The following is a 12,180-nucleotide window of genomic DNA, read 5'->3' as shown; positions in this document are numbered from 1 at the left end:
CCGCACTGATTCATAGATTCACAGATTCCCCTCAGAGTACCAGGGCTCCCATAACTTATGACATTTTCTTGTGTTATGTCTTCTGCTGTTAATCTCTCCATTGATTGGACCTCATTTACTCTCAATAATCTCTCCTGGGGGGGGTTTGGGTCTTTTTCCAGTCCCCTGTGATTGCACGCCTCGCCGCAGTCAGAATATGTAATAATAATTTGTATGTATTTCGATTTAAATTATCCAAGGGCTTCACCAGGGCCATTGTAAGCGGGTCTAAAAGAATCGTTATCTCAATTATTTCTCGTATCAAATTCTGCACTATTACATTGGCTGGTGTTTTTATTTTTAGCCGTTATAACTGTTGCGTGCTTCAAGGAGTTGGGAAAGGTAGCAGAGCTGAGGGAGGAGTTGAAAATATGTGGGAGCTTGAGGAGATGGGAGGAAATGAGGAAGAGGAGATCAGCAAAGGCACTTCCTCCTCTGTTACAGCGGAAAAAGAGTCAAGGAAGGCGGGGGGGAGCGTTAGGAAAAGGTGCTGAATATGAGGAGGATACAGAGGGGATGTCTTGGCAAATGGAATCCACCTGTTTGGTTTTGAAACAGTCGGCAATGTCCTGAGGTGAAATGGAGGAAGAAAAACAGGTAACAGCCGGTGGGTCTGAGTAGAGAATCAAAGATAGGAAAGAGGTTGCGTGGGGTAGACTGAGTGTTGATTAGTAAAGAAAAGAAGCATTGTCTCCACCCTCACCCCCCCCCCCCCCCAAAACAAACATGTTTATTGATTCTAGTATTGAAGTTTTCTGCATGAACTGAAAATGTGCCTACACCATCATACACATTCACATTCTTTTCCATCCAATAAGGATTACACCAAAGAAAACAAGCAGTTAAGTGCAGCTATTTTAGAAGGCTCTTCGGAATGTGATGCAGCGTTCCAGTTTGAACTGTGTAGCTGCCAGCACTTATTTTCTGGCGCTGCCCCAGGATATGTGACAGCAACGTCCATTCCATCTGGTCCTTAGCAAATACTACGTAACCAAACGTTGAAATATTTGTTACTTTACGCTTCTGTTTTGTGATCCGTTTTTAGATTTGGTCACATGCTGGTCATATTTTCTGCATGGAAATGGTGTTCCTAAACTGATGGCCTCGTGTTTGTCTTGCAGGTTTAAAGAACTGCGGCTCGAAAGATCTTGAATTTCGCACAATTCATTGCGGGCACTGTAAATAAAGAGATGCGCACGCTGGCATGGAGACGTAAAAACAGGTTTGTTAATATTGGTAGTATTGTATGAAATGAATAGGAATAGAAGTGTTTTATCACACCTCTGTCATGTGATACACGATCTGCGATCTGCAATGTGCAATGTTGCAAAGCTCTTCTGACCACATTTGTTTCGATAGGCTCAGATGACCGATTTACAGCATAGTTTGCCTTTCCGTGATCTTACCATTATGAGGGAAATGACAATGTAAAAAATAGTGTTTGTGTACATGCATACATATATACATGCATATGTGCATGCAGTATAATCAGCATAGTCAGCTTGAAGAAAAAAGGTTTAAGCACAAAATAAATTGCTTTTCAAGAAAACGGTTTAATGTCAAAAAGATTTTGATATTAAATTAGGGTTTGTTGTAGGTTGTGCTGTCCTGTATTACATTTTGCTGCGCGCACAGACATCTAAATATAGTGAAAGCACTCCTGTAAATAGAAGGAATATAAATAGAGAATTACATGTAAAGTAGGTGCTCACTAGACTATCCAGGTTCACTTCTCCGGATCAAAATAATACAAAGCAAAAATAGTTGTCCATGGCACTTCAAGTTCTTTAGAAAAATCCAAAAATGTATTTAATTAACACATCGTGGATACAAAGAATAAACTATGAGCGATGTTTCAAAGCAAAAACTGCTTTTTTTTAAAGCTCCTAAGAAGCTTTTTTTTTTTTAATAAATAAACCTGGTGTTGAAGTCAACTTTGTATGTGTGTGTGTGTGTGTGTGTGTGTTCCCATTGGATGAGTCCAAATTAAGATGAATGCACAGTCATACGTGGTTACTGCTTTGCTGGCACACCTAGGCTTCTGTTCTAAACTTCCAAGGAATTGCACATTGACGTGGAAATGTTATATTTTAAGTATGGAATTATTTACGTTCCGGTTTATATACCTTAAAACTAGTCCTGCAGTTCATCTCTAAAGTAAAATTTACCATTCTGTGCCCCATCTCTATAAAGCGTGATATCTTTATTGGGCTTTCCTTGCAATATCACCAGATTAGCCCATTCACTTTATTGGGCTTGTCCTGTGGTAGTACTGGATGGACCCATTGGTTTCAACTGATCTTTCCTTGTGCAAGCAGCAGATCCTCATTGACTTCAGTCTGAACACTTCAGGTCGTGTGGATACTTCGAATCATTTTGTATATTTATCTGCGAATCCCCATGCTGTTGTTTATAGTTTTCTTCTGGTATTGGTGGTAAGAGTATAGATTACTTTGCGCTGAATGGCTGACTCTCGGCATATTCATTCTACATTCTTTCTGCAAAATCATCTCCAGTGGTTGCAAAATATGTATTTTCCTTGCCTTTCAAGTAATGGTTGCTGATTTTATATTTGAAGTATGTTCAGCATCATTAATTACCAATAGTCTGGGAAGGGGGGGAGTTGGGGGGGGCGCTAAACATTTCTGAACTATAGTTCACACTGGAAAAGTTAGCGATAGTTTTGGAAAGACTAAAAATAGTTTCTGGTGTTTTTCTCATGGTATATTTGTAGCATACTGACAAACCACTAAAAGATATGTTAGCGTGTTAGGTCTATGTTAGTCTGTAATCACAAGAAGGCTGTGTAGTATAATCCCGAACTGCTAAACCAGCATAAAGTGTTACAAAAATCACCCCTGGAGCTGAGAGAGGGGAGACTGTTTTGGGGGGTTTTCTCCCTTCGATAAATCCTGGTTATGTTTTACATCAGGGATGCCGCCAGGTTTGCAGCCAACATTTGTTGGTCAATAAGCCCTACCTTTATAATTGCTGTGGATACCCAGTGGAATGCAAAATGCATTAAAAATATATCATTTCTTGTAGCATATTAAGTACGTTGCATAAAGTGGTAAGCTGAAGGTTATGGTATGGCTGAATCAATGTTTTGGTTCACGACACACGGGTTGCATCTTCGGGGTAACCAGCATAATAAACGTACGCACCTTATAAAGAAGTTTCTATTTAGAAATCATTATTTACAAAAGATCTCAACTTGCAGCATGTCCATCAAATCTGGCCCATTGAGGAGCATGTTTGGGCTTTAAATTCACTGCAGGTGCTCAGGCAGACAAGTGGAAGTCTTCATGCTGTAGGTGTAGGGCTATGTATGTATGTATGTATGTATGTATGTATGTATGTATGTATGTCGTTATTTATATAGCACCTTCTATATACACAAACCTTCACAGTAGTAATACACGTGACATAAAAATATAACACATAATGGGAATAAGGTCTTGAAACATAAAAGTAACATTAGGCCAAAGTCCCTGCCCCGAAGAGCTTACAATCTGATATAGATGTTATGAATGCTTACAAAACGTTGAAGTACGGTAATTTGAAGTCTTTTTAGATGTAAGTAAAATTACATTGCGGTACATTTCTTGCCATTCTACTTGTACAGTTTGTCTAATCAGGCCCTTGGTTGAAGTTAGCATACAGTATGTTTGCATCAAGTAGCTTTATATTCTGAAATAGTATTAAAGCGGCAAAACATGTGATTTTGTTTTTTACATCAGTTCTGTACTATTTGATAATACTTACTATTTAAAATATATATATTATTCAACTCTTCCGTTTTTAATGAGTTTTAAAGCATCCTTTGATTTCTATAGCATGGTTTTGGCACACCTTCCCAGCAGTGCAAGATCTTTGCAACACTTTCCTGTTTGTGATTATTTGTTGCCAATATTCCCAGCCGTTTGAGCTGCAAACTGTAACAATAAAGTTACCTTAGTAATATCAGGATACATTGTAGCTGCTGAGTTATACTGATTGAAGCAGCCATGTTAGTCACGCAGTCAGGACTTTCACAGATTTATAACAGGAGCACCAAATGGTAGAATTATACATTGCCACATGCTTTACAAAACAAAAGGGTGGAATGTAGCATTGCTGCTTTACACACCTTTGCTCCAGTTTCCTGAATTGCATTGCACAGCAAACAAACGATCCTCAGTTTGACATGGGTACTATGCTTAATGTACTACTGGTAAATCAGTCCTGAACATAAATTAGACTAGATTTGTCCTTACACGGAGTGTAAATGACAGTTTGCAGTAAGTGAATGAAAGAGGATTCCATCTTTTCAGTTTTCTGTATTTCTCACTATAGTATTGGCTGTGCTATTTACAACAGATGAAATTCTTCAATCTGCCTCTGCAGGCCACAAAATAGAGTATGCACGAGTTTGTTGCTTTGAAAAGCTTGCCAGTCCGGCAAAAAAAGGAAGTTCTTACACTGAGCCAAATCGGCAATTCCCATAATGGTCAAATCAGTCCTTAAATGGATCATTGTTGGATTAAATTACCAGGGACCGTAGGCTGTTAAACTGCTAACATCTATTTATTCTCACGAAGGAGAGAAGCTGTTAACACATAGTTGCAGGTATGTGACCTTAAAGGTAAGACCTATTTAACTACACATTAATGGCTACTCACCATATTGAAAAGGAAGCAAATCACAGTGGGCAGAGAGGCTTAAAGCACCCGGCAATGTAAAATAGTGTGAAAGTAGAGATCAAAGAAAAGCATCACTTGTGAACAACTCTCAATGTATAACACAAACGAGACAAAAAGGGTCTCAGTAATGAGCACTCAAGATATCCCTAAAAAATATACCAACCTTTAATGTCATCAATTATAACATGTTAAAATATATTTATGCTTTTAATGTAAATGTTTTAACATGTTATAATTGATGACATTAAAGTTTGGTATATTTTCTAGGGATATCTTGAGTGCTCATTACTGATTGTCTTGTTTGTGTTCTGCTTACCTTTGTCTCAGAGCACCGACCATCTTCTCTGTTTTAGAGTATATCTGATGGTCTTGTGAATACCCTTAGTAAGAGGTGTGTATGCGGTCTTTACTTGTTTGGGAGTTACACAATGTACGTAGCCACTGCAGATTTGAAGGACGCATTACGAGTAGCGTTAAAGTAGCTGCATTTATGTCACCGAAAAAAATGATCATTTTGTATCCAGGTGCAATGTTTTACAAAGCTCAGAAGGAGGCAGTTGTTGATTTTTGGAAGGTTTTGGGGTGGAATAGCAGGAGATCAGAAGGCTGAGATCAGCAGAACCTGAGAGATCCTTATTGTGATTTCAATTGTCATTATGAGAAATATTTGTAGTAACTGTCCTCCCTTTTCTTTTTTCTTTTTTCAATGTCCACAACTGCCCAACACTACCCATGGGTCATTTTGTTTTAGATGATAGAGTATATATTTGTGGTTTGTATTTTTAGATACATATTAAACCTTATTCTATTCTAACATTAATTTAAATAATGTCAAGCATTAATTACAATTATTATTATTTTTTTTAAAGAACTTTAGCACAATTTTAGTTGTCAAAGGATACATTTCTAACATTCATGTGATATTTTTTTATTTATTTTATAATTCAGAAGAGCTTTCAAAAGTAAGTTTATTTCTAAATTCCCTTTCTAGGCCTGCATTTTAATAAATGATGAGCATCAACAAGCTACTTAGGAGCTGAAAGGTTTCCCAGGCAACAAGTGAGAGATGGCAGCCCAGATTCAGCTAGCCTTTGTTTCCTAGTGCTGGCTGGTATCGGAGTTCAATTGTTCAGCTAAAGAGAATGATCAATGTCCTGGCTAATGGAAGCTGTGGAAATGTGAGAAATTGACCTGCCCAGAACTACAGAACAAAGATAGACTCCCCCAGCTAGTGTTTAATATGCATGTACAGGCAGTCCTCGGTTATCCGACACAATGTTTTACTCAAAATGGTGTTGGATAGCGAAACGTTGTAAAGCGAAACACGTTTTCCCATAGGAACATTGTTTAAATGAAAGGTTCCGTTCCTGAAAGCATTTTTAATGCTAAAATACACATAATATTTTACGCAGACAAGATATGCAGCACACATAAATTATATAGTGCATATACTGTATTATATATATAATATTACATAATATATAATATAATATAAAAATATAATATATTATATAGTATAATATATATATTATATACACATAAACAACTTTGCAAAGCGTTGTAAGAGCGTTGGATAATACGTTTTGGCGTTGTAAAAATGAACATAGGTTTGCATTGCATAGCGTTGGATAAGCCATTCGTTGTAAAGTGAAGCGTTGTAAAACGAGAACTGCCTGTACTATTTTTGATTCACGCTCCAAAAGTCCATACTTCAACACATTTTGTACTCTAGGTTTTAACGAAAGAAAGGGTAAAATAACAATTTATTGTGTATGATGATTTAGTGACCATTTTGCAAACCTGGAAGCTACTTGGGATGTTTCCAGCTTGATATGCTATCTCTGAGAGGACCGGCACCTATGCTGGGATTCTGAATACTGCAAATAGGATTTGGTTTTAGTTTTTTCTTTTTGTGAAGTTTAGGTTTTGAAAAATGGGGAAGATTTCTGCCCAAGTCGCAATGCTTAGCTCCGTTTAGAGCAGTGAAAGCAGGTGGTAATAAGTGCTTAAGCGTGTGTTGTTTTTTCCACACCGGTCGTGCCAAGATCATAAATAGGATCTCCAACTGTCCCCCCTCCCTAAATACAATGAATTCTCGAATCTAGTTTTATTTTTACTTAAGAGTAAACAGTCTTTCCTGTGCATCACGAATGCTGCACAAAACATTACATTGAAATGTTGCTTTATCTTGTGCGCTGAATTGTCAATGTTTAAAAGAGCAGTCCATCCGTACCTCCCCCCTTATTACATGGATGAGAATCACATTCATTTCAGCTCCGGGGACCCCTGCTTCTTGCGATACTTGCCTCCGTCGGCCCTTACACTAATTTAAATCCCACTCATCACGTTGGCCAATGGAAAGCCGTGTCTGATCACAGATTTAAACCACAGTTTTGTTTCTCCTCAAGGGGATGTTACTGGCGCTACTGCTACAGGTATGTATCTCGTGAACCATGAGGTACCAGGGCTGAGATGAAAGCGGTTCAGCGCCGGGAACCCCTTACTACTTTCGTGGACAGAGGATGGCCAATAATTTAGCAGGGGGGACGGCTCCTTTAATTTTTGGTTGCTTTTCCTTCTGAATTGTAGGACATATCTTGCCTATTGGCTAGAGGGGGTTCCCTAACATCTCAAACCATCGATTCCCCCTATTCAACATGCTGTGAAGACATCTGACCATGCCAGAACATATTTTTGTCCCATTTCTTTAAATTTAAAATGAGTTTGAATATTACTAATATGATTGTGTGAATTCTAGCTACATGATTTTACTCTTATTGGTCAATCTCTACAAAACCATATAGTTGTTCTAGGCTGGGAATGTTCTCACACACTTTATAGTTATATGGACTCTGTGTTCATCTTTATCTGGTAGAAGCTTATTGGATTTGAAGCTGCTCTTGCTTCATTTCCACTTGCAGGATACATTTAGATATTACAGCTACAGTTTTCACTTTACTCCTGCTCCCCGAGATGTCAACCCAGGCTGGGATTTGACACTGAAATGCTTAATTTAATATCGGTCACTGCATGAAACCATCTCTATTTCTGCACCTGTTTGATTTGGTCTGTCAGAGTTCCCTCCTGTTTTCCAAGTGTCCTGCGGATAGATATTTTTTTTAAACTGAGAGCAGCCGTACAGATCTAGATGTTGAGTTACTCAGAAGAAGTGGTTGATAGAGCTGCAGCTATTTATTATCTCCCTATCATTCACAAATACACCATTTAAAAAAAAAAATTTAAACCGAGCCTTTTTTTTCCTAAAGACTAATTGAATATACGGAAGGTTGATTTTTTTGATTTTGGCAAATTCACTAGTAAGATTATTTTTAGCTGATAGTACGCAGGCTTGGGAAATGCAGAGTAAATCAACTGGAAACAATAAAGCAGAACTGATCATTCTTGCCCCGTGATGTTTACCACATGGGGCTTCTGTCGGAGTTGCAGTTTCGTATATTTTTGAGATTTAAGGCTACAGCTTAGTCAGCTGCACACCACTTTTTATGCATCCAGTTTTAGAGTTGAGTGATCAGTGGCATAGCTAGACATTCACGGGCTCACAGGCAAAAGAAATTCAGGTCCCCATTAATATTAATACTGACTGGAATTTTTTTTCCTCCCCCTATCCCCCATCCTCTCCCTGATCCTCTATCTCATCATCCCCCCTTATCTCTCCCCATCCTGCCTTGTCGTCATCCCTCATCATCATCATCATCTCTCTCCCCTCCTCTTCTCCTCTCTCTTCACAGTGCAAAGTGAGGAGTCCGCCTTTGAGGAGCTTACCTAATTCTGATACTTGCGGTGTGGAGAGACCTGTTCCCTTTTGCCACTGGGTCATATCTTCTCTGTATGGTAGCACAGTTCCTGTTTTATTTATTAACCCTTTCATTGCCAGAGAGGCCGGAAGACAATCTTAACGTCCCTGATAATGAACATGCTGGAGGGGCTCGGGGACTGGAGCTGAGCACCCCTGGCTTAGGCTGCCATCTTGATGTGTTGTGCTCATCTGTGCTTCCCATTAGTCCACAGAAATAACCAACAGGAGATTTATCCCACACTCCTGTTCTTTCTCTGTATTAGGATAGTTTTATTGTCCCATTATGCACCACTGTTGGGGGAACGGACGTTTGTTTTGGCGAACCTGATGTTTCTTGATTCTCCTAACTCATCAGAAGAAGAATTTAATTGCTAGAATAAAAAAAAAACATGAACACGATCCCACGCTTCTGTCACTGAGAGCGCAGCGGAGTAATAAAAGCGAGCAGTGCCACTTTAACGTGGGAAGGGATCATTTCTGTGATCAACAGCGCATTTGCACCTGCCATAAAGTCATGCAATATAAGATTCTAGGCGCACAGCTTTCTGTGTACGCAAACAAGCACATAAGGTCGATTTTAAAGGCCATGTCTAAACAAAATAGCCGAATATAGTCTCTCTGTGAAATCCTGTGTACCCCTGTTGGTGGAACAAAGTAATGTGGGTTCTGACTCTACCTGTGAAGCCAGTAATGCCAGTCTGGCTAAGGGTGCCGTAAAAGACTTGGCATAATATATGCTGCCCACTCATAATGAGCACCATTTGAAAACAGTTTTTTGCCAAATTTGTTCTAATAGTTTTAAAAATGCTTCTTTGCAATGCTTTTCTATCATTTCTGAAGTCTTCGGACAGAGAAACTTTTCATCTTCTATAGATCTAGCATTGACTTTTTTTTTCCCATGGGGAACACAATAATCTTTTGTGGAGTTTTACAAAAATAGGTTTTGATTGTTGGAAAGAGACACAGCCAAAATGGACACACCGACACATTCACCAAATGTTGTTATATTGGGGTAGCTGTGCGTTCCTGACCTTACTTGCATGCTAGTGTTTGGTGATAATGGAGATGGTCGGTGGTAGTAACTGTAGCAATTTCCTGCCAAAGATCTGCATCCAAAGAGTATAGTTTCCTATCATAGAGTAATGTAGCAATCAACCCCTGGCAGCCGCGATTTAACCCTATCAATGCTTGGTGACACTATTGAACAGGGCTCTTTAACAAGTTTTCCAAACGGACCAGATCTGAAAAGAATTAGGGTCTGGTTCTATATTTGCCGTACAGGCGATCGGGCTATTTTTCGCCGAAATTCCACATGGACTTCAATGTGAAATTTCGACTGAAAACAGCCTGTTCGGCCCTTCTGCACATACAGAATCTGCACATACAGAATCTGCCCCTTAGGAGCAGGAGAGCATTAATATTATTGTAAATTTCACACATGAACAATGAAACATCTGTACCATATACATTTACATTAATTTTACTTGCACGTGACTTTGTGTGCAAAACTGCACTTGGATGCTTAAGCAACAGGTATCAAATAACCAGGGTCAGAGAACCCAAGGGCCACAATAATAATAGCATGTTCTTGTATAGTGCTGCTAGTTTTACACAGCACTTTACAGAGACATTTTGCAGGCACAGGTCCCTGCCCCGTTGAGCTTACAATCTATGTTTTTGGTGCCTGAGGCACAGGGAGATTAAGTGACTTGCCCAAGGTCACAAGTAGCCGACACCGGGAATTAAACCAGGTGCCCCTGCTTCTAACTCAGTGCCAGTCAGTGTATTTATTCACGAGCCGCTCCTTCAGCCCTAAGGATCACATCAAGGATTTGGCCTGCGGGCTGCAAGGTGAAGAACCCTGCCATAGGGGTAAACCTCATACACAACCTTCCTAGGCTAACTGGTCCATAAGGTCAAATGTGCAGTATATGGTGGTACTGTACATCCAGAAAAGTATTAAAATCAGTCCATACCTGGACACATTTAAAGTGGGCAATAAGGCCTAAGGCCAAAGTGAACTAATTCCAGTGAGCTGCTTAAGGGGTCTCACCAGGGTGATTGATACATTTTCTATAAAAGTCTGGCACATACAAGTATTTTTAATTTCTTCTTTAAAGTTAGGCTTGGGAGGGGTTTGATTTCCAATGGCTGCTCCCTTTTGTGTGATGTCACTGTGTGTTCAGCAAGTGCGTCTACAGCCAGAGTCCTCCTTGTACCCTCCCCGTGACTTTATTGGCTCTCTGATAAGGAAAGCGTGGGATAAGCTATGGGACACACAATGCTTATCGCTCTCCTAATTATTCTAATTAAAATATTCTTATCTCATGGTGCATAGGGTAGAGTTAGCATGGACACAAAAATCTAAGTGGGGTAGAGACCCTCAATTGGACAAGAAACCCAAAATTGCACTCTATATGAGAATAAAACACTTAATGGGACTAAACAATATATCCCAGGCTGATAGCCAAAAGTGCTACACGACGCAAAACAAAAAATAATTTATTAAATACATGAGGGAGCAATATCAGGGAGTGTGGGGTATAAATAAGGGTGTGTTTAAAAATATGGTAAATGGTGGCCAGAATAGAGAGTGTTCTCTCTCACTCATCAGGTATAATTCACATATAGGTGATAGGAAAACCTCTTCACTGGATCCTTATATACCTGCCTGCTTCTCATTAAGCAAATGGGTATATAAGGATCCAGTGAAGAGGTTTTCCTATCACTCCTGCCCTGACGAAGCGGATCTGCCTACGCGAAACGGCCCGTCGGTTTTTAATGACGTCACTCTTCTGACGCCGGTAGTGGTGACCAGCAATGCCAGGAACTCCGGTGTATCGTGTAAACCAGCACCAACTCGGCTGATCGGGTAGTATTTGATACGTATCTCTACTTACCCGTTTTTCTTGCCTTATGCCATCGTCCGATTTGACCTGTATATACACAGTTTGAATTACTATATATGCAGCTTGATGAATGGGGACTACTTTATTCAGGGGATGATGGGTATACATGTATTTATATGCTGAAACACCAATCCTCTGTTCTACTTTAGTGTTATGATACACTCACCCATTCGACGCATGTTACATTAGTCTGCATATGTTACAATTTTTCAAGTGATTCGGATGAACCAGGGATACATTTCTTTACACCTTAAACGTTACTGTGTGTTTAGTACCTCCTGCTGTTGGTACAATTTTCTATCGTATACCTTGTCAGGACTTTGGCTGATTATACCTCATTGCCCACCATCAGGTACTCTCTGAAGGGACATACCCTATAAGCTTTAGCATTGGCTTTCCCTATATGTGAATTATACCTGATGAGTGAGAGAGAACACTCTCTATTCTGGCCACCATTTACCGTATTTTTAAACACACCCTTATTTATACCCCACACTCCCTGATATTGCTCCCTCATGTATTTAATAAATTCTTTTTTGTTTTGCGTCGTGTAGCACTTTTGGCTATCAGCCTGGGATATATTGTTTAGTCCCATTAAGTGTTTTATTCTCATAGAGTGCAATTTTGGGTTTCTTGTCCAATTGAGGGTCTCTACCCCACTTGGATTTTTGTGTCCAAGGGTGGGATAAGTTAAAGAAAACAGTTGATTGACAAACACTTCCCCATTCAGAGA

At 39.5% G+C, this 12,180-nt stretch overlaps 1 protein-coding gene across 7 annotated transcripts in view; it reads left to right on the top strand.

Moving 5' to 3' along the window:
- The window catches only part of SEMA4D (semaphorin 4D), a 131,600-nt gene that overhangs the window by 59,236 nt on the left and 60,184 nt on the right, over window positions 1-12,180 (top strand). For 5 of the 7 annotated variants that reach the window (XM_075599946.1, XM_075599927.1, XM_075599937.1 and 2 more), the window contains exon 2: window positions 1,161-1,261. The gene's annotated coding sequence lies outside the window, so the exon portion shown is untranslated. Of the gene's footprint in view, window positions 1-1,160; window positions 1,262-4,425; window positions 4,648-5,714; window positions 5,900-12,180 lie in introns of those variants that run through there. The other 2 variants (XM_075599917.1, XM_075599905.1) reach the window with 2 other exon arrangements.

Source organism: Ascaphus truei, chromosome 1, assembly GCF_040206685.1.
Source record: "Ascaphus truei isolate aAscTru1 chromosome 1, aAscTru1.hap1, whole genome shotgun sequence".
Taxonomy (NCBI): Eukaryota; Metazoa; Chordata; class Amphibia; order Anura; family Ascaphidae; genus Ascaphus; species Ascaphus truei.
The sequence above is the reverse complement of the archived record's forward strand: the minus strand, read 5'-3'. Positions and strand labels throughout refer to the sequence as shown.